The 18,806-nt window shown below is 49.0% G+C and overlaps 1 protein-coding gene and 1 non-coding gene across 4 annotated transcripts in view; both read left to right on the top strand.

Annotated features, from left to right (window-relative positions):
- The window catches only part of EVL (Enah/Vasp-like), a 143,547-nt gene that overhangs the window by 40,243 nt on the left and 84,498 nt on the right, over nt 1-18,806 (top strand). The window lies entirely within an intron of this gene.
- On the top strand, nt 18,612-18,772 carry LOC112581033. The gene has a single exon (XR_003105481.1). It is a non-coding gene; the product is annotated as a U1 spliceosomal RNA (small nuclear RNA).

Genomic DNA, 18,806 nt, shown 5'->3' with positions numbered 1-18,806 from the left:
CTCGTTGTGGCTGGGCAGTTTTCTGGCAAGCGCCCTCATGGTGTTTTGTGAACAGGCTCCTTCTTTGCTTTCGTAAGCTTTCAGCTGCTGTAATTATGAATGCTCCAAATTAGAGTCTTTTGTGAATCTTATTCCCTCATCTCTCCTCTGGGAATCTGTCCCCAGTATGAATGTGGGGAGAGGGCTCCAGAAAAGAGAGTTTCTCAGAAATGAGGCTAAAGGAGATGGGATGAGGGGGGTTCCCGGCTCGTTTTGCTGTGGGTCTCCACCTCTTCAGAGCATATGGAGGACAGTGTGTCTGTGTCTAACCTCTGACAGCTTCTCATTTCTCAGATGGAATTTCTGTGTATTTAGAACTGAACATAAATACCATATTGATGGGCAGAGAAGTGTCTGTGTGGCAGCCTTACAGGCGGTTTTTGTTCCCTCCAAATGTAGCTGCAGTGGGCATTAAATAAGAATAGAATCACCACCTCTCGTTGCTTGTAAGAGGAAACTGGAGACCTTGTCATCAAAATTGAGGGAGAAGATGAGAGATTCTTCAGCTGTCTAGAAGGGAAAACGGGGCTGCAGAGGTTGCTCCCGCCCTTCCTGTAAACTTGGGGCTTTGCCTCCAGGAAGTTACCCTTTGTTGGAGAGCACACCTCTGCATCATTCCTAATGGACAGGTTTGTGGAGGTTTCCATGTGGCAACCTGCTCTGATGACATGAAGTGACACCGTGACCAGAACTCACTGCTCGTGGTAGCTCTGTCAGGTGACCAACAGGAATTTATTTAATGCCTGGCAGGTAAGAGTTGACAGGTCATTGGGAATGAGTCAGGAGTCACAGGTTCTAGTCCAGGTTTCCTGATCCTTGTGAGAATTAGCAAGAGCATCATAAATTGTAGAAAGTAGTACAAGGGTGAGGTTCATGTTTTACGGCTAGCACTTGTTCCACACAGAGTAAGCCTTGGCTTCGGCCTTGAGCAGACGTGGAGCCTTTCCTTGCCTTTCAGAGTGAGAACAGAGGGGTAGGGAGACCCACCCCCACTGTGGTGGCGCCTGGTCCTGGAGCGGGTCTGATGAGTTGGGAGGACTCTGGTTCAAGGCCACCGCTCTGCCGAGCTGAGAAGTGGGAGATGGAGCAGAAGAGGGAGGTTTGTAGCCCTGCGTCAAGCTTCGGCTTCAGCCAGCCCTCAAGAGTTTTGCTGAGCATGGTTGCATTTTGTGACAGCTGCATGGGGCTTTCTTTTGTAGTCGGGGGACTTGTGTGAGGTTCAGGGCATCATGGTGGGGCTCGGAGCTCAAGAGGAGCTCACTTAGCTTTTTAGTTTAGGTCAGCTTGGTTCTCGAGCTAAAGCACACGGTAGATTCACCCAGAGGGCTCACAAAAACCCATCCCCAGCATTTTAGATCTAGTAGGTCTAGGGTGGGGCCTGAGGGCTTGTGTGCGTCCAATAAGTTCTCAGGTTTTCTGGAGACCGGACTTTGAGAACCATTGGCTTAGGGAAATCAGACAGACTGTCGCTGAGATGGGAAGTCGGAGGTACAGCTGGAATCAGAAACAGCAGATCAGGTACAGGCAGGTGGGTGGGGCGGGGTGGGGTTGGGGGCACTCATGGGGAGGTCACACTTGGGCCATGCGATCTCAGCTGCCCTCCTCCTGGGGAGGCCTGAGAACAGTGGAAAGGAACACTGGGAAAAAAAAAAAGAAGAAAGGAACACTGGGCTGAGCACCCATGAAGCTTGGTTTGTGACACTGGCGCTGCCGTGAACTGTTATGTGAGGGTAAAAGGAGGAGAGGACTGTGGGGGACGCCATCAGGTTATCTGCAGACACAGCCCTCCATAGAGAGTGCCAAGGCCACGTTCATTTGAACAGGAGTCTGGTTGACAGACGTGTTTATATGCCCTGTTTCCCTACTGGACCGTGAGTTCTAATCCAGTCTGTCAATCCAGGCTGCTTTTAACTTGATTTCTTAGGGCCTAAAACTGCTGGAGAAACAGAAAGGCCTTAGTAAGTGGTGAACACATTTTCAGGAGGACTTAAGACAGATGAAAAAGCAAGCAAGCCCTCTGGCTAGCTCGGTGCCAGCCTGGAATGCCTGCTGAGTGCCTGCTGGTACTGGTTCAGAAGAGCATGTCGAAAAGTGGACATCTGACCTCCTGAGAAAAATGAGAAGTATCCTCAGCACACCCCCACTGATGGAGCGCCAGAGAACTCTGACCTCGTTTCATAAGGAATCTCTGCGATGACGTCACTCTAGACCGTGGTGACAATGGTCAGGACTCCCCGGGGCCGGGCTGCAAGCCTGGAGGGCTACAGGGACATGGAGACATGAGGCTGGGCCAGCATTTCCCCACTGCTTAGGGGCTTTCCCTGCCTTTCCCTGACTGCAAGACCACGTTGTCCTCACACCGGGCCAGCCGCTCTACCTGGCTGTGCTGGGAGACACACTGCATTTGAGTTTTTGCTTTAAAAAAAAAAACTTCGTAGGTGAGACATGTACTGAAGTAATAGTTTAAGTCAACATTAACCTGTCCCCACACCCCACAGAGACTGTCCTCTGAGCCCCTCTGGAGATGGCTTTGTAGAACACGGTCTGGTTTCCTTCCATCCCTAGATCCTAAGCAGGGACCGCCTGCCCTTACCAACCCCAGAAGAAAGAGTCTGAAATGTGACTTTCAGACTCATGGTCCCCCAAATGAGAATGGAACCCAAATCAGAAGCGCCCGTTTCTCAGAATCCCTGCTGCTTGTTGTGGTTTATTTCCAATGCCAGCTCCAGGATGTATAATCCACAGTTGGAATGTGTCAATCACGGAAAAATGGGAAGTTATTATTTTGGGTCTGTTGTGTTTTATTTTTAAATAAAACATTATTATGGAAGGATGGGATTCAAACTCACACTCGTTCTTTGATAATTCAAATTTATATCTAGTCTTAGGAAGTGTTACAACTTTTATTGCCCTTTCACTGGAATATTGAAATGAATTACAATGAGTGGTATCAGGGACGCCCTGAAGCTCACGAACCAAGAGACAGCCCAGTGTCCAGAGCCCAGGCCAGCTCAGTGCCTCTCATCTCCCAGGTCCTGTAATCTCTTGAAGAAACAGGTATTTAGGTACAGCGACGTTCACACTGTTGTCGGTGTTCAGTCACTGAGTCGTGCCCAGCTCTGCAAGCCCATGGACTGCAGCACACCAGGCTTCCCCGTCCTTCACTGTCTACTGGAGTTGGTTCAAACTCATGTCCATTGAGTTGATGCTGGGCAGGCGATGGGGAAGTGGAGAAACAAGATCATTTCATACCTACTATGCACCAGACACCACTAGCTGCTTTGCCCTTCGTAGTTTGAACACGAGTATCATTTTATGGAGACATGGACAGTCCCAAAACACATACCTCCAACCCAGAAACAGTGTTTGCTAAGTGAATGAAGGAAATGAGAACAGAAGCTCTGAGAGGTCACCTCAAGTCACCCAGCTGTGGGGGTCTGGTCAGTTTCACTTCAGTCCTCCTTTCTCAGATACCTGTGCCGAGAACGCCATCCTGTGACTTGACCTTGTGTCTCCCAGCCAGCACAGCCTTTCCGAGTCTCTCCTCTGGGCCCGGAGCCCGCAGTGGCTCCAGGCACTCGGCTCACCTCCCCAGGTGGGGGAGGGTGGGGAACAGAAGAGGAGCAGAGGGCCGCTCATAGGGCAGGACTGGCTGACCCTCCACCCGACCTCCAGCTCCCGAGGCTCCTCACTCCTCCTTACCTGTCTGTGTGGTACTTACTACAGTGTAATTGTGTGACAGTTCCTTTCCCATCTCTCTCCCCTACTGAAGTATGCGCCCTTTGAGGCCAGGAGGCATATCTTAATCATCTGACAGCACCACCAGCTGTTAACCTAGAATCAGCTCTCATGTGAATCAGGCTTGTGTGTGCTCAGGTGCTGTTCATGTCCGACTCTTTGCGACCCCATGGACTGTGGCCCGCCAGGCTCCTCTGTCCATGGGGATTCTCCAAGTGAGAATACTGGAGCGGGTTGCCATTTCTTCCTCCAGGAGATCTTCCCGACCCAGGGGTCGAACCTGTGTCTCCTGCACTGGCAGGCGGATTCTTTACCACTGAGCCACCCGGGAAGCTTATATTAGAGTAACTTTAACTGAATTAAGTCATGGTCTCTAACTGGGGGAGGGGGGCTGTCCGACTCCCAGTACTTATATTAGAGTAACTTTAACTGAATTAAGTCATGGTCTCTAACTGGGGGAGGGGGGGGCTGTCCGACTCCCCAGGGCTTTCTCGAACTCAGGCCCTGGTAGGGGGCGGTGGGGGCACGTGGGTGGAGGATGTGGGTGGACAGTGAGGGCAGAGGGAGGGGAAAGTAGAGCCTCAGAGATGAGAAGAGACAAGTCTCAGTGACTTGACAGTTTCACCTGCTGCTGGTCTGACCAGACACAAGCAAAAGTTATTTTGGGAGACAAATAATTTAGCTGTAGGATGGCAACACAGATATATGTAAAAATGCCGGCCTGTCCTCCATTGTTAAATAAATGTCAGAGCTGCTGAGTTTCACTCAAAGAGAAGCGGTGTTGTGGAACCAGACTCCAGTCCAGTCCATACAGTGTGGATGTAAAAGCCGAGACCTTGCGGAAGTCACTCCATCTCATCTCTTAGCTACCTCACACAGAGGAAGAGGGCTGTTTTGAGGATAACATACTGGAAAGCAGTGTGTAAATTATAAAACGCTGCGATAAATGCTTGTATTTGAAAGTTACCCGGTTAAGGTGCTGCTTTATTAAACTGTTTCCATCCCCCATTTCTCTTTGCTTAGCATTGTGGTCTCTTATATGGAAAACAACAAAATAAAACTGAATTAGAAGAAAGATTCAGCTGCACTCATTACCCAGAGGAAGGAGCCCTAGAACACGAGACCAGCTTGGGTCTGTGTGACTCTTGCTAGTTACTTAGGATGATTGCAAAAGAGTCTCCAGCTGTGTAGGTTCAGAGACCTGTGTGGTGCCTTGTTGGAGGCAGGAGGGCCTTTTTCCTGTTAGGATAACCGTTCACCCAACAAACCACTTGCTGAGCATCAGTTGTTGTTGAGTCACTCAGTCATGTTCGACTTTTTGTGACCCCATGGACCACAGCACACCAGGCTTCCCTGTCCTTCACTCTCTCCCACAGCTTGCTCAAACTCATGTCCATTGAGTCAGTGATGCCATCCAACCACCTCATCCTCTGTTGTCCCCTTTTCCTCCCACCTTCAATCTTTCCCAGCATCAGGGTCTAGTCTAATGAATCGGCTCTTCACATCAGGTGGTCAAATATTGGAGCTTCCACATCAGTCTTTCCAATGATATTCAGGACTGATTTCCTTTAGGATTGACTGGTTTGATCTCCTTGCTGTCCAAGGGACTCCCAAGAGACTTCTCCAACACCACAGTTCAAAAGCATCAATTATTTGATGCTCAGCCTTCTTTATGGTCAGCTCTCACATCCATACATGACTACTGGAAAAACTATAGCTTTGACTGGACGGACCTTTGTTGGTAAGGTAATGGCTCTGCTTTTTAATATACTATCTAGATTGGTCATAGCTTTTCTTCCAAGGAGCAAGCGTCTTCTGATTTCACGGCTGCAGTCACCATCTGCAATGGTTTTGGAGCCCAAGAAAATAAAGTCTCTCACTGTTTCCGTTGTTTTCCCATCTATTTGCCATGAAGTGATGGGATCAGATGCCATGATCTTAGTTTTTTGAATGTTGAGTTTTGAGGGCGTTTTTTCACTCTCCTCTTTGACCTTCATCAAGAGGCTCTTCAGTTCCTCTTCGCTTTCTCCCATAAGGGTGGTGTCATCTGTGTACCTGAGGTTATTGAGTAGAAGATGCAAATCTGTGTCATCCTGAGTCCTGGGAAGGTGCTTAACCAACACCAAAAGCATGGGGTGAGGGTAGCCAAAGACAAAACGAACCCGGGGAAAACCAGAAGCGATTCCAGACGGTTCCAGATAGGGTGCTGTGGTTCAGGAGGAGGACGAGGCGAGGTTTTGCCATGGTGAACACTAGGGAGACTTGCAGGAGGAGGCGTCTCTCGGAGCACGTCTTAGAACAGCTTCAGATTTGGAGGGGAGTTGGCGGAAAGAAAGGAGGGACTGCTGGCAGCCGTGCAGGAGCTGCACCCTGGGAGCCGGGGCGGTGTGCTCTTAGCCCGATGGAGGCTGATGAAACCTGAGGAGAAGGCTTTTGCTCATTCTTTTCAGAGTAACCCAGTCTGGTTGTCTTTTTCTCGTGATGGTCACTTCTCTCTGCCCTGAGAAGTGCCCTGGGTCACTGCTTTGCCGAGGTAAATCTTTTTCACCTTTAGGGAGTGTGTGTCTTACTTGTGGGAGGCCGCATGTTTTGCAGTGCTGGCTTGTTACTTTGCGCAAATTACTTCAGTTCTTCTTGCTTTAGTTTGCCAGTCTATAAAATGGGGATATTACCTACCTCCTAGAGTGACTGTGCTGATTAAACAAGATTATTTATATAAAGCATTTGGCAGGGTTCCTGGCATTTAGTGGGCTTCCCAGGTGGCACTAGTGGTAAAGAACCCGCCTGCCAGTGCAGGAGATGTAAGAGACTCGGGTTCAGTCTCTGGGTTGGGAAGATCTCCTGGAGGAGGGCATGGCAACCCACTCCAGAATTCTTGCCTGGAGAATCCCATGGACAGAGGAGCCTGGCAGGCTACAGTCCACGGGGTCACAAAGAGGCAGACATGGCTGAAGTGACTTAGCACACACGCACGCTGGCACTTAGTAGATATTCAATAAATTCATTCCTTTAATTTACTTTAAGCAGCAGAGCATTTAATTCAGACCCTCATCCTGGGTGAGAAATCACGTAGGAGCCAGGAAAGAGGCCTGACCCCTCTGAGGACGAGGAGCTCCTCTCATGCCCCCGTCTCCTTGGCATTCAGACTCAGAGTGCCAGCAGTCAGTCCTTGGAGGATAATCCTGTTTGCTGCCGAAATGTTTATGACACAGTGAACCGACCGTGATATGACTAATCAGCTAAGAGCCTGGATCTTGGCTTGGTTGACGCACAGATTCACTGGGCCGAGAGATTAATTACGTTCCCTGCAGTTGACATACTGGGCCTGTGTGCTCCCTGACTGACCCCACCGCCAGCGTCAGTGCTGCCCCAGTGGCCGCCGCCTCATCCCCAGCCCGGGACTCCGTGATCTGCGTTCCTCCAGGTCACGTCGATGCATCCCTTGAGACTGACACACGCGGTGGCTGTCTGCTGAGCTGACACGGACAGGTTCAGGGTGTGAGCTCCCTTCTGGGGGAGGGCAGAGGGAGTTAACGGGTGGGAACTCGGTGGAGGGGCAGTTATGGAGGTGGTGGGGTCCATCCCAGGGTAGTTCTGTCGGGCATCAGAAGCCACTGGAGACCTCAACTTGGGGGTCCTTCGTAACAGTCCCTTCCTGGGAGGGCCCACCGAAACTGAAACACGGAGCCCAGGTCACTCCTCACACCCGGCAAGTCCAGGTGCTCAGAAGTGGAGCTCACGCACGAACCCACCAATGCTCCTCAACCCTAGCTGAGTTCGGGCAGAACCCGAACCTCGGGAACCTGCAGACCCTACGTTTTGGTGACACTGTGTTACCTTAGATATGCCATTTAACTTCACTGGGATGTAGTTTGTCCACCTGGAAAATAGAAATGGTTCAGAAAAAAACAAGATTACGGCCATGCAGGAGCTTGGGGAAATCAGGAGCCCTGGATAATTACAGGTGCTGTTAACATGTGCTTTGAAGTTCGCCTGGCGACTCTGGCCGCAGATTGAACCACATGTCTTGAGCGTGCATGACTCGTAGAGACACAACCCTGAGTTGGAACTGACCTGCTGCTGGTTTGTGGGCTGTGTGGGGTTTGGTAACTGGTCATGTGGCTGTCAGGAGGTCATCCCAGACCCAATTAGAGGTGAGAGGAGGTGTTTTCACTCCAGTCCGTCAATTCAGGGCCTGCCAGATGCCAGTGTTGATCCCGCCGTGTGTCTTTTAGACTAGCCCAGCCTCCATCTTCATCAGCACAGGGGCTGGAAGAGAGCAGAGACAGCCCGTGTTTACCCGTGGAGGCCCAGGAGGAAACCGGAAACTGGGAGCTCTTCCAGCTCCGAGAGCACCCCTGGGCCACCTGGAGCACAGGCTCGAAGGAAAGAGAACCTGGAGCGGAGGGTGGGTGTCCCTCCAGGGCCCGCTCCCGCTCTTCAGAAGCTCCCTGTGTGCGGTGGAGCTGGTGGCTCAGACAGTGAAGAGCCTGCCTGCAACGCAGGAGATCCTGCAGGTTCGATCTCTGGGTGGGGAAGATCCCCTGGAGAAGGGAGAGATGGGTAAAACTGTGTAGTTGGATATACAGGACACCAAGCAGACTGTATGCCTTAAAGGCGTGTTTGGGCTCAGAGGTGAAATCCTTTTTCCTAGAGAGAGGATGCTTTCACAGTCAAATGAACCTTGGAGCCAGAGTGAAGACTGTTTTCCTTATCCACCAACTTACTGAGGAGTGAGCGCAGTAGAGTCCTGAAGTGGATGGAGGAAGATCCGCTGTGCTGCTCTTGATAAAACTGTTTTCCTGCCCTTGTTTGGGTCATTATGATAATCAGGTCCCTGTTGTGAATGAAGCTCACTCTGCCCTGGCAGAAAAATGTGAACACAGCTTTGCCTCACAGGACGGTGGGCGATCCAAGGAACACGGCCTGGTGTTTGGGGGCCAGTCCTTTACTGAGAACTCCGTCCACAGCCAGTCCAGCTCCTTCTGCAGCTGCAGCCCTCTGTGGCCTGATTGCGCGCTCTCCCTTAACCCTTGACTCCCAGGAGTCTTCCCTCTGCTTCTTAAACGGGTTTAGTCACAGGTCTGCATGTTCTGCTCTGCTTCCCTGTCTCTGAACTGAAACTGCAGAGCATGTTTCGGGACTTAGGAGAGTGTTGTAGGTTCTTCTGGCTCTGCACAGCGAGAATTTGACAAGAGGCAAGGTGACAGGTAAGGAAAGGGTTTATTAGTGAGTGGAGGACACTTGTGTGAGAGAGAAGCAGGCGGGCCAGGGAGCACTGCCCAGAACTTAGTGAGCCACGGGTTTATCGTCACAGGAAAAGTGGGGAGGGGGCAAGGACCACCTTCTCCCTGCCTCTTGGGTAGGCCTCACACTTCCACCGCCAGCTCCTCCTCCTTGTCGGGTGGAGAATGTTCTTGTCCCCAGATGGCCAGACTGGACTGCGGTGGCGTACGGACGTGAGCGAAGCGAGAGTCGCACACCCCAGAGGGTGGCACCCCCCTCAGGTTTCGGTGTAATGTCACCCTTTCCCTGTGTTTTTTCTTTTTCCTGTGTGCCGAGGAGCGTATCCCAGGAATCATTAACTTCCTGACCCCTCCGGGGAAGGAGGTGGGTCTCATTCCGTCAGTTATTTCCTATTCAGGGCACATCTCAATATTCTGTTGCATGGTTTTGTTGCTGAGCAAGCCTGCTTGCTTTGATGGGTGAGCAAACTTGCTTTCTTGAGTGATCATTAATACGGGGTCTCCCATACCTCTTTCTTTACTTAGGGTTCCCTAGTGGGATTAGCTGTTGAATCACCCACTCTGTGCCTTTACTGTGCCCCTGTCAGAACCATTGTCTTCTTCCTATGAAACCCTTCCAAACCCAGCACTGCACACACTTCCTTTAGAGCCTTTTCTGACCACTGTGGCCCAAATGAACTTTCCCTTTTTTACTAAGCTCCCATGCAGCCCTCAGGCTGTCGAGCACCCAGTCTAATAGCTTATGCTTCTCATTCTTATCTTCCTGACTTGGTTAAGGATACTTGAAGACGGAGCAGTATCCTCTTCATTCCATCTGTCACACTTGAGCAGAGTGGATGCAGCCCAGCTTCTCAGCACTTTTTATTTACTCATTTTTATTACTTATTTCGAACCTCCTGCCATATGCCAGTCATTGTTATAGGCCAAGAAGGGGAAATGGCAGGAAAAAGGCCAATTTGCTGCTTTTTTTGACGTCTTTTCACTTCTGAGCCTGAGGCCGAGATTGGGATTTCGAGAGAGGTCCTGCATCTGGGGAGCAGGCCCTGTTGTGCCCGGGCAGAAGATCAGGAGAAAGGCCTGAAAGGGACCAGGTGGCAGATTTTCAAATCTGTAGGGAGTTAAAAGGGTTTGAGTTAGTAAAAATGCGTGTGAAATTTAAAGAGTCCTTATATATTTTAATGAAAATATTCTGATTCTTCAGGATTCAAATACAAACAAGATAACACATGTGCAATTGTACCCACTATCTTCCAGGCACTTTTGTTATCATCTCTAATTTTCCCAGCAATCCTCGACGCTCGGCATTATTTCTACTATTTTATCTAAGGGGCACCTAAGTGCCCCTTAGATAAATTCAGAGAGGTTAGATCCCTTTCTCATACATCTGCTTAATCGGTAAAGCTGAAAATCTGACCTGTGTCTTCTAACTAAAAGGTCAGTGCTTGTTTTTATCATTCTGACCCTAATTTTGTAAAACAGAGTCTGTGAGGTGTTCTGGCTCTTTGTGCTTTATGTAATGCTTCCCTGGTAACTGACTGTATTGCATTGTTGAGCCCTGACTGTGATCAGTGAGACCTGCTGAGAGCTGCATTCGCGTGAACACATGCAGCACTTTCCTCAGCAGAGTCCGAAGAGGCAGCTGCTGGCCTTGTCGTGTCTGTTCCGCAGCTTGTCCAGCTCCACACGAGCTGGCGCTTGAACCCGCGCCGTCTGACTCTGGGACCTGTGCCTTTACTGTCTTAGTCATATGAGGGGCTTTGTGGCTGAAGTGAGTTCTGTGGTCATTTGGTCAGAAAAATTGCACAACCCCACCCCCTACCCCCAACCCGCAGAGTAGCATGAAGCTCTGGTAAGTCCTGCAGGGGCAGCTGTTACATGTGTGAATTTTGCCCCTGAGTTTCCCATGTATGTTTGATGAAGGGATTTTTGCTGCCTAACTTTGCATGCATGCTAAGTCGCTTCCATCATGTCTGACTCTTTGCGACCCCACGGACTGTAGCCCACCAGGCTCCTCCATCCGTAGCAGTCTCCAGGCAAGAGTACTGGAGTGGGTTGCCATTTCCTCCTCCAAGGGAATCTCCCCCCCGCCTGCCCCCACCTCAGGGATTGAACCCGAGTATTTCTGCATCTCCCGCACTGTCAGGCAGGTTCCCCACCAATAGCGCCTAACACTTAATTTTTAGTTTAAACTCTGGAAAAATACTGCTGTATGGGAAGGAGAATCTGAGCCTCGGAATTAGAAGAGGGAGGAAAGAGAGTTGTTCAGTCACTAAGTCATGTCCTACTCTTTGCAAACCCATGGACTGCAGTGTGCCAGGAGAAGAGAATATTCAGGGGAAAATACATAAATGGAAGAAGATAATAAGGCCTGAGATTTGAAGTCTTATTTAGGTATGAGTTCAGGCTTCTGCTCTTACTGACTATGTATTGTAATTTGGGGCAAATCATTTTTTATTCTTTTTGGGTCTCACTTGCCTTATCTGTAAAATATTGTGAGGAAAAGTATGATTGTATATGCAGAAATGCTTTGTTAACAGTAAAATTCATACTTTTTTTCTTTTTTCAGTTGATGTTTACCAAGTTCATTTCCACTCTAGTACTCAACACGGCATCTACCACTATTTGAAGAATAGTTGTTGGATGAATGAGTGGATTTTGTCTTTAGGTCTCAGGGTTCTGTAGCTGGTATGTTAAAACTGAGAAATGTTTTACAATGAGACTTTGTTTCTTGAATTTTCTTTCTAAACTGTGTTTTGTGTGTTTTAAAAATATTTATTTATCTGGCTGCATTGGGTATGGAAGCACATGGGATCTTGAGTTGTGGCTCATGGACTCTAGTTGTGGCGTGTGGGCTTAATTGTTGCCACATGTGGGATCTTAGGTGCCAGACCAGGGGTCAAACCTGTGTCCCCTGCATTACAAGGCGGATTCTCAACCACTGGACCAACAGGGACGTCCCCCTAAATTGTATTTTTGCTAGGTTTTCTGTTTTCGGAATTTAATGAAGTCACCCGATTGGAAAATCAAGACTCACTCACTTTGTTGTATTCCAATTTGGACTGCTAAGGCAGTTTATTTTGTGTTTTTCTGATATGTTCCTGGCAGCTAGAAATTTTTGGACAGTTTCAAAATGGTAAATTTCATTCAACAGTGTGCATGTGGTGGCTTTTTTTTTTCTTCTTCTTCAATAGCACTGCTGATTCTCAGATGTGCCCATCTGCGGTTTCTTTTTTTAAGGAATTTCTAATATATCACCCTCTCGATGTAATTACTCTTGCTGTTTCCGTGATAAAGTCTAGCTGTCAGGAGAAGAAACTTGCTGCACTTCTGCATACCAGTGCAGGTGGGGGAGCGCTAACGTGTCAGAGCATTCTTTACCAACTTAGGATAAGTCACTTGTGTTTTCTGTTATTGTTATTCAATCACTAAGTCGTGTCCAACTCTTTGCTACCCCAGGGACTGCAGCACGCCAGGCTCTCTTGACTTTGTGCTTTTGCATTCCAATCCCCTGTGATGAGAAGGACTTTTTTTTTTTTAATATTTACTTTTTAAAAAATTTGGCTACGCTGGATCTTAGTTGCAGCATGTGGGATCTAATTCCCTGACCAGAGGTTGAACCTGGGCCCCCTGCATTGGGAGCACAGAATCTTAGCCACTGGACCACCAGGGAAGTCCAAAAAGGACATCTTTTTTTGATGTTAGTTCTACAAGGTCTTGTAGGCCTTCACAGAACCATTCAGTGTCAGCTTCTTTGACATTAGTGGTTGTGGCATAGACTTGGATTACTGTGATGTTGAATGGTTTGCCTTGGAAACGAACAGAGATCATTCTGTCATTTTTGAGATTGCACCCAAGTACTGCATTTTGTTGACTATGAGGGCTACTCCGTTTCTTCTAAGGGATTCTTGCCCACAGTAGTAGGTATAATGTTCATCTGAATTAAATTTGCCCGTTCCTGTCCATTTAGTTCACTGATTCCTAAGATGTCAGTGTTCACTCTTGCCATCTCCTGCTTGACCACTTCCAATTTACCTTGATTCATGGACCTAACATTCCAGGTTCCTAGGCATTGTTGTTCTTTACAGCATTGGGCTTTACTTTTACCCCCAGACACATCCACAACTGAGCGTCATTTCCACTTTTGGCCCAGCCTTTTCATTCTTTCTGGAGCTATTTCTCTGCTCTTCCCCAGTAACATTGGATACTTTCTGACCTGGGGGCCTCATCTTCTGGTGTCATATCTTTTTGCCTTTTCATACTGTTCACGGGGTTCTCAAGGCAAGAGTACTGGAGTGGTTTGCCATTCCCTCCTCCAGTGGACCACATTCTGTCAGAGCTCTCCGCTAGGACCCGTCTGTTTTGAGTGGCCCTGCACGGCGTGGCTCATCACTTCTTTGAGTTGCTCAAGTTCCTTCGCCGCAACAGGTCTGTGGTCCATGAAGGGGAGTTGTGTTTCAGCGCCCGGCCAGAGAGACAGAGATGAGCTTAAGGTTATTTCAGTAGGTCAGATGTGGCACAAAGATCGAGAGTCTGGGTGTTTTTGTTTGTTTATTTTTGGCCATTCTGGGTCTTTGATGCTGTGCACAGGCTCTCTAGTTGCGGCCGGCGGGGGCTGCTCTTCTTTGCAGCACATGGCCTTCTCGTTGCAGTGGCTTCCCTTGTGGCGGAGCATGGGCTCTGGAGCACAGGCTCAGTAGCTGTGGCTCATGGGCTTAGTTGCTCTGCAGCTTGGAGAATTTTTCTAGACCAGGGATCAAACCCATGGCCCCTCCATTGGCAAGTGGGTTCCCATCAACTGCACCACCAGGGAAGTCCCAGGAGACTTTTAAAGAGAGGGACAACCAAATTATGTTTTGGCACACCTGTTTGTTTCCTGGAATAGTGCTGTTATTCCTCGAGAGAGGCTGTGTTGTGCGCACAGCCGTTTCTGGAGAGGCGGGTTAGATAGAAGGGAAGCAGCAGCCCGTCCCCGGTCACCTGGCCCAGTCATGCAGTCTGTGTGGCCGGCCACAACCCAGCCCCTGCCGTGGTGACTGGCTCAGGTGCAGGGTGACATCTGAGTCCTCCGTGGAGCCCCTGCTGGGCTAGAGCTGTTAGGAAAGGTGCCGTCATGTCGGGATCAAGAAAGCCTCAAGTCACTGTAGCCCTCTTTCCCACCATGTGGGTAAAGACCATCTGAAAATGAAGCCAGACAGGGTGGTAGGGTTCAGCAGAGGCCAAAGAAACGGAATTCGCCTGGCGTCGTCGAGCCTGGGTGTCCCGTGTGCCGTCCTGCTCAATCCAGACTTAGCCAAGAGCCTTATCTTTTTTACACTGTATGAACTAATTCCATTTTCCCCCATTAATGTCTGTCACTTACAACCTAAAGAATCCCAAATAATTCAAAACCATGCAAGATAAATAAAAACAGAGTAAAACCTGTACCGTTTTACCTCCAGAGGAGATGAGTGCCCCGGTAATCTTCAGAATGTCAGAGCACATCCACCGGATTGTATCCATCAGGCTTCCAACAGAGAATTGTGGTCTGGGACACTTGTGGACTGAATTGTGTCCCCCTATATTTGTGGGTCGAAGCTCTCAGCCCCAGTGTGACTGTGTTTGGAGATGGGGCCTTTAAGGAGGTACTGAAGGTCAAACTGGTCATAAGGCTGGAGGCTTCGTCCACTGGGACTGTTCCTTTAAGAAGAGCAGAGTCTCCAGGAGAGCCGCAGAGAGGAAGGCTGTGTGAAGTGCAGGGAGGGGCAGCATCCACAGGCCAGGGGAGAGGCCTCTCGAGGAAGCCGCCTGTCCATACCTCTATCTGGACTTCGGCCTCCTCCTCCTATAAGGAAGGGAGTTGCGACTGCTGGACACCCAGTCCGTGGTATTTCATTACGGCCGCCCAAGCTGACTGATGCAGACACATTTAAAACAGAGAATAGGATGCTCAGGCGACTCAGGATCTCGTCTGAAGACAGTCTGTGAAGGGCTTGGGGGGTACTTTCAGAAGAAGAAAAGGCATCTTTAGAACTGAAAAAGCTCTTGAGCTCTCCTCTGGCTCATTGTGCTAGGAGCCACTTTTTTGGACCCAGTATCTAAATGCTTTTAATTTTCAGTGGGATCCCTTTAGGCATTTCCAGCGGGAAAGGGAAGTAATATTTACTGAACACCCTCTGTGTCTTGGGCAATTTATAGTTATTATATCTTCGTTTATCATTCAGAGCTAGACCATAGGATACAGATGGGACAGCTTCTGTAAATTCTGCTACTAAGTGCCAAGAGCTCTATTTATAATACGTTATTTAATTAACACCACACTCAGCAAGTTAGGAATTACCTCCCTCTTACAGATGAGGAAACAGAGCGGGAAAGGGTCTGAACTTGGGCATCATTGCCAGGGTAGCTCTCAGCAGAGCCGGGTCTAGGACTCTAGTCTGACGACTCCTGTTCTGTTGCCTTTCTCCCCCTGCCCTGTAAGGAGGGGAAGTGCAGCCCCGGGAAGGCTGAGGACCCGAGGCCCAGACAGGGTAGAGCAAAGCCAGACTGGACTCCCACACACGGTAAACGCACTTCCCTCGCAAGAAGTTAACCCTTTCTATGGATCTTCCCGCTCTTTTTGCTTTGACATTTTCCTACCTATCCCGAAGTTTATACATCAGTCAGTCAGACCTTCCCTGGAGTTAGAGACCAAGAGGAAAGGCTTCCCCGGTTAACTCTTTGTTGTCCTCACGTTTAATTCTCATTTGGTCCACGAGTAGCTCCGTTCGTCAAAGTCACTCAACTGTCTTGTGCCTCAGTTTCTCCCTCTTTCAAATTAGCATGGCACGGTGAGCATGGAAGAGCTGATGAATATGTGAAGTCTCACACTAAAAAGTCATGGTGTTATTACTACATTCATAATGTAGGAATGTATAATGTACAGTCATATATGTTTTGTCTTTGAATATGAATGTGACTATTATTGGCAATAATAGTCCGCCTTCTGTTGTCCCCTTTAATTCCAAGACCTTCAGGAACACAGTATTAATTAAAGGAGGAAGTGGTGTTTGGCAGCATGGAGAGGATACATTTAAAAGCTACGAGAACGCCTGGGTGTGAGACTGTGCTCCAGCAAGCCGTGAGATGTGGGCAAGTCCTTCACATGGCTTTGAATGCCCTCCTTCAATGCGGTGATGGATAGTCTCCCACGTCTGCCTCACAGGACAGCTTCCCTAACCGGAGGCGTGATGTCTGTGCCTTCATTACAGTGCGGGGAGAGGAGCACGCCGTGCGCCGTGGCCTGGCTCCCGGGCGGCTTGCCACCTGCCAGTGGCCTTGAGCCGCTCCTAGCTCCAGTTCACTCTCATCTAAAACGGAAAGAATGATAACAGATGTGAAGAGTCCAGTATGCAGTAGGTGCTCAGGAAATGTCTTTAGAGAGAGGCGATTATTAGACGTATACCCCAGATATGACATTTTCTATAATATATCACCAAGTGGCTCGCACCATGGATTTGGACCCGATGGATCAATTTGTCTTAGTGTATTTTTCCAGATACTCTTTGGCAAACAGTTTTTTATTTTTGTGAAAATGTGAATGCCTGTCTTATAAAACTCTCTCTGAAAGTTTTGCTTTTGATTTGCAGAGAGTAGAACATTTCTAAGGCGGGAATCAATTACTTAAGCACTGACAGAGTGAATTAAATCAGAGACTAGTGAATAAGTGATGCTGTGTCCTGTAGAGCAGCCCTGACCGACAGAAACAGAACCCAAGCTGCAAGTGGGAGCCATGTGCAGCGTTTTTAATACTTAATCGCCCTGTTAAGTAAAAGGAACAGATAAAATTAATTTCAACAATCTTATCTAAAGTACTGTATCTAAAATATTATAATTTCAACACGTAATCAACATATAAATTACTGATGAGCTATTATTAGATGACTTTTGGTTCTAAGTCTTTGAAGTCTGGTGTGTCTTTTACACTAATATCACTCCTCAGACCTGCCCCATTTCTGCTGCTCCTGGTCATATGTGCCTCAAGGCATGGCTTTGGACCCTGCAGCTCCTGAGTCCCCCTGAACTGAGAAGGAGGAACTCAGACCTCTGTTACATTATTGCATTTAGCAAATGGACTCGAAATTGCTGGGCCAAATAGAATCTCCAGATTTGTGCAGTTTCCTTGCTCTGTATTGGGTTTCACTGCTTTTGGAGGTTTCCAAACGCTCCGTGAATTACTCCTGGTTTCTCTGTTCCTGACGAGAGCACTGCGGAGACTCTACCCCCTTTAACCCCCATGTCTGTGGGCAGCAGTCCCTGAGCAGGAACACACCGTGACAGGGCTTCAGCAGCAGCCCCTAGCTCAAGGCAGCCCCTGTGCTTTCTGTTGGGGGAATGGGGATGCTCTTTCTGGTGACTTGGAGCCCTTTTGAAAAACTAATGGAAATTATTAACAGAGTCGCTGAGAAAGTCCAACGTGCTTAAGCCACAACGTGGTGTGCAGTTTCGGGGGAATATGGATCCAGGAGCCAGGCTGCACACCTCCAGCATCGAGCGAGGCATGTGGCCAGCCCCCATTTGTGAGGGAGGGGAGGGTTGGGGAGCTCACAGCACACTGGACTGTGCACAGGGCAGGCAGAGAAGAGACGCAGAGCTGGCGCCTGCAGCCCCCAGACAGAGCTTGCTAATTTAAAATCTTTTAATTCTTCATGACTCGCGACGTTTCTTAAACACAGAGGTTTTGCTTAAACACGCACACGCAGCAGCAACCCCTCTATCCAGAATCCCATGTTAGAACTGTCCAGAGACTTCCCTAGGGCTCCAGTGGTAAGACTCCGTGCTGTCAACGCAGGGGCTCTGGGTTCAGTCCCTGGTCTGGGAACTAGGTCACAGATGCCCAGGAGGAAGATTGAAGAGCCTTTGTGCCTCAAATAAATACTAAAAAAAAAAAAGAGGATGCACTTTCTATTTAAAAAGAAAGAAAGAAAACCTGTTGAAAAAGCTTCATACAAAGCCATAGGAAAATAAACACGGGCTGAGCACTCCCAGGCTGCCGGGAAGATAAAGTCAAACCTGGTGACTCCCCTCGCGGAGCCCACAGTGACAGACCCAGAAACAGACCTTGTCGTGGGATCCGAGCTGCAGACCTGGGGTTGGGGGACCTGACACGCACATGCTGCTGGGTGTGTGCTGAAAAGGTTCCAGCAGAGACAGGGCCTGGAAGTGGTCCTCCCGCGTGCTGGGGGGTGGGGTGGGGACAGGGATGGACCAACAGGGGACGAGACTGGCCAGGGCATGTGCCAGGAATAAGCTCCCCAGTGCTGAAGCTTGGGGGGGCTTTATACCACTTCCCACAGGAGAGCCGTCCTCTTCAGAGGGCTTTATGTGAGGACCTGATGTCGTCAGATTTGCGTTTTATCCAGTTATCCTTGGAACTGACTGTGAGAGGTGGGTTTGAAGGCGCTATATCTGGAGACAGGGAAGCCTCTTAGGAAGCCGAGTTAGTCCAGGTGAGAACTCCCAGGGTTTGATCTGGGCTATCAGTTCTTGGCAAATAATTCGATGAGGAATAGGAAAGGATTTCTAGGTTGCCTGCCAAATAAGTTATAGGAGCCTTTATTAAAGTAGAAACTATTACTTACCTGGCAGGGGAGATTCCATGATCACGAAGGTGATTTTCCCAGGGTGAGGCTTTTCATTGCACTCTGGATGTGCTGACCCCTGCGATTTCCCCAAATGTGGGAGACGTGACTGCATAATTTGTGGTCATGGGGACTGCATTCGTGCTTTCCCCTAAGGGGGAATAAGAAGCAGAAACTGTTCAAAGAA

The sequence above is a fragment of the Bubalus bubalis genome, chromosome 20 (genome assembly GCF_019923935.1).
Source record: "Bubalus bubalis isolate 160015118507 breed Murrah chromosome 20, NDDB_SH_1, whole genome shotgun sequence".
Taxonomy (NCBI): Eukaryota; Metazoa; Chordata; class Mammalia; order Artiodactyla; family Bovidae; genus Bubalus; species Bubalus bubalis.
Note: the sequence above shows the minus strand (reverse complement) of the source record. Positions and strands in the feature narration are given on the sequence as shown.